Source organism: Coffea eugenioides, chromosome 10 (genome assembly GCF_003713205.1).
Source record: "Coffea eugenioides isolate CCC68of chromosome 10, Ceug_1.0, whole genome shotgun sequence".
In the NCBI taxonomy this organism is placed as follows: domain Eukaryota; kingdom Viridiplantae; phylum Streptophyta; class Magnoliopsida; order Gentianales; family Rubiaceae; genus Coffea; species Coffea eugenioides.
In genome coordinates, this window is record NC_040044.1 from 38973173 (window position 1) to 38977336 (window position 4164).

Genomic DNA, 4164 nt, shown 5'->3' on the forward strand with positions numbered 1-4164 from the left:
TAAAACTTTGTTTTTCTATCAAGTTCAACAAGTAAAACAGTCTCACTCTTTTTGATGTAGTCATTTTCAGCTTTCAACTTCTTGTTTTGTTCAGAAAGATTTGCATTATCTTGAAACAAAAAATTAATTTTTTATTTTAGTTCCTTGTTTCTAGTATAAGATTCTTTCAAACTATCATGCAATCTCTCAATGAAGGTTTCAATATCATCATCAGATTCATCATCACTAGCAGGTTGAGAGTTGCAAATGGTTATCTCATCATCACCAATGACCATAAAAACTATTTGAGCAGATTCTTCTTCCTCTTCAATATTGCCATCAGAGTTGCAATCATTCCATGTGATTTGAAAGTTGTTAAACTTTGAATTTTTCGTTCAATCTTTCCTTCTTTCTTTTTCTTTATTGGGCACTCATTCATGTAATGTCCAGGTTGGCTACACTCAAAGCATTTTTCAGCTTATTTTTTTATTAGCCTCTTGCTTTCCTTTATTTCTTGCATTGTTGAACTGATTTGAGAATATATTTCTAGATCCTCCTCTTCTGAATCTCCTATTGTTGAGGATTCTTTTAAAGCTCCTTGTGATGAGAGCAAGACCATTGTCATCAATTTTCATATCTTCTCCATCCAAGGAAGTCGAGTCATCTTCATCTTGAGATGTTTTTAGAACAATGCTCCTTCTCACTTTTGCATCCTCTTCCTCTTGCACCTTAGACTTAAGTTTCAACTCATAAGAGGTTAGAGAGTTAATGAGAGATTCAATAGGCATAGAATTCAGATCTTTAGCCTCTTCAATGGTAGTCATCTTACTCTCCCAATCTTTGGTCAAGGCATTCAAAATCTTTTTATTTTTCTCAACTAGAGAGTATTCCTTTTTCAGCACTTTTAAATCCTCAATAAGATCATTGAATTTACAATATATCTTGTCAATATTTTCATGAGATTCCATCTTAAAATGATTCATATTTAGTAATTAGAATAGATTTCTTTTGTTCTCTCACATTCTCACTCCTTTCATGAATTTCTCTTAGTTTATCTCAGATCCCTTTAGCAGATCTACAACTTTTGACTCTAATAGATTCAATTGAATCTGAAACACTGTACAACACATTCATAGCCTTGGCATTCAAAGTGAGGTGGGTTCTATCATCACCAGTTAACTCATTTCTGATTTTTGGTCTTGATCTATGGGTGACATCATCTATTATAGAGGTATCATATGGATCTTCATTAACAATAAACCACAATTCAATATCAATAAATTGTAAGAATATAATCATTCTTTATTTCCAACTCACATAATTGGATCTATTAAATATTGGGGGTCTAGTGACAGATTATCCTTAAAAAAATATAGCATTATTGGTTGTTATTTTATTGCTGATAAGGGAATATTTAACGTGTATTTTGTACAATTTTGACATGAACTTTTGGTATGTTTTGAGAAAATTAAAGCCATTTTTGAACTCTATTGGAGATAATTCCTTAAATATTGTTTAAGTGTTCAAAATTTGATCAATGAGTGGATTAATGTATTAATTTTGTGAAATTATGAAGGATATCGATGTATGAAATTTATGCACGAGCTGAAAGAAGTGTAAGGATTATCCAGAGGATAAAGTACACAAGAAGTTAGGAGCAAAAATGAAGAAAAACGAAAAGAAGTGAAAAACTGAAAAATACCTCGGATCCGTGAGAAAAGGGGTGATCTGAGCCCTTGTCTGTATTTCTGGAGCAGTGTATCCGAGTACAAACGATCCGAACTCGGATCCATCAGAGAAAGGCCTCGGATCCATATTCAACCCTCGAATCCGAGGTTCGGATCTGTCTCTCTCTTCAGCAAGTGGCACAACCGTTTTCTTTTACCTTTCTTACAACTTTTACAGCTATTTTGAGGGACAGAAATCGGTGGCACATGCTTCTGCAACAAAAGAGAAGACCAAATGAGTTGTAGACAAAAGGAAACATCATATCTTTGACTTCTATTTACAAAATCTGAGTGAAGAAAATTATAAAGTGAGAGGAGTAGACTTTCTACCACCTTTTATGCAAAGACACAAGGGAGGAGTTGGAGGACCATACGTAGCTAGTTTTCCCTCTTGTAACTAGTTTCTCTCTAGCTAAGAGTTCTTAGAGAAGCATTTGGAGTTTTCACTTGTAATCATCTTGTACAAGAACATAGCAGAAATTGGAGGGTTTCACCATCAATTAGCTAAGCTTTTTTTTATCTTTCTTGAACTTGTACTTTATGATATTTTGCATTAATAAACTTGTGAGTTTGATTTTTATCTCATTCATGAGTAGCTAATTTTCTTTATCTAGGGAGTAGATGAAACTTATGGTTAAATAATATGAATTGAATGTGATTTACACTAGTTATATCTTGTATTAACTTGTCTACTTGTATAGTTGTGATTACTTGTTATTGATTGATCACCAATAGCATGTTTATAGTTGTTATTGTTCAATGACAATTGGTAGTAGCAATGGAAAAACATGAGTAGAGCTTAACTTGTATTTTCATGAAAATAGATATATACTTAAGTGGATTACTTAGCATTTCATGAAAGAAAACTGAGGGGTATTAGTATTTCACCATGAAAATAGGGAAAACTAAAACTACTCTAGGCCATTTCATCATGAGAATGAGACTTGGTAATTTTGAAAATGAATCTCTGGTTAAATAAGAATAATAACAAGAGGTAAACCCATTCATTTGTGTTGTTTATGCCATAAGTGGAATTTACATCCCTAGAGTCTTTCTTGAGTGAAATTTCTCCATTTGAATTTAGCATTTGTTAAACTAGATTTGTGTATCAGATTTGTAGACTATAGCAATATACTTTCTCTGCTCAAATTTATTGTAAGTCTAAATAATAGAGAAAAATAAGGGTCTAGTACTTGTTTAATTTGCTCCTCGTGGGATCGACCCGATACATACCCCACATTATAGTTTCGGCCTGTATACTTGCAACTAACGGATATAAAAATCGGATCTAAACTTGTATTGATATAAAAATCCCGTCAAGTTTTTAGCGCCGTTGCCGGGGAGTGGCAATATTAGAGCCTAATCATCTTTATTAATTTAGACAGCTTTATTTTTGTTAGTTGAGTTGATTATATTTAATCCTACATTGTAATCAAATTTTGACAATTGAAGTTGCATAATATTTATTATTTCTATTTGTAATGTATGCACCGAGCGTCTCGAGAAGTTGCACTTTTCGATCCAAAAATTAAGAGGACACTACATAGACAAAGGAGGAACAAACCACATCAAGAGGAGCAAGAGGTTTGGCAGCCGATAGAGGAAATTTTGATAGAATTACCATTTGAGAAAGAAATGGCAGAAAATGAACCAAATAGGCGAATCCTACAAGATTTTGCTTTACCATGAACACAAGGTTCTCAAACTAGCATTTCAAAGCCAACGGTAAATGCTAATAATTTTGAAATTAAACCATCACTGATTCAAATGGTACAACAATCTCAATATGGAGGTAATGCTACTGAAGATCCAAATTCTCACCTGTCAACATTTCTTGAAATCTGTGATACAATTAAGTTTAATGGTGTTAGTGATGATGCAATTAAATTTCAATTGTTTCCATTTTCGCTAAGGGACAAGGCCAAGGTTTGATTACAATCTTATCATCCAAATACTTTTACTACTTGGGCAGAATTAGCTAAGGCTTTTCTTAATAAATTCTTTCCACCTGAAAAAACTGCAAAATTCAGAATAAATATAACTAGTTTCTCTCAACAGGAAGGAGAGACATTGTATGAACCTTGGAAGCGCTATCGGGAATTGTAACGAAGATGTCCTCATCATGGTTTACCAGATTGGCTAGTGGTCCAAATATTTTACAATGGTCTCACCTATCCAACAAAGACGGATGTAGATGCGGCAGCAGGAGGAGCATTGATGGGAAAGACAGCTGAGGAAACTCAACAATTGATTGAAGAAATGGCTGCTAATAACTACCAATGGGCAAACGAACGAGGTAATACAAGGAGAACCGCAGGTATGCTCGAAATAGATACCTTGAATATGTTAAGTGCAAAAATGGATAATGTGGTTAAGATACTTAATAGGCACGTTGGTTCTAGCTCTAATCAAGGTGTAGTTGTTGTATGTTGTATTACTTGCGGTGGAGATCATGATG

General features: G+C 33.7%; 1 non-coding gene across 1 annotated transcript; it reads right to left on the reverse strand.

Annotated features, from left to right (window-relative positions):
• Positions 1-3728: 3728 nt before the first annotated feature.
• On the reverse strand, positions 3729-3835 carry LOC113750952. The gene has a single exon (XR_003464717.1). It is a non-coding gene; the product is annotated as a small nucleolar RNA R71 (small nucleolar RNA).
• Between the last annotated feature and the right edge of the window lie 329 nt (positions 3836-4164).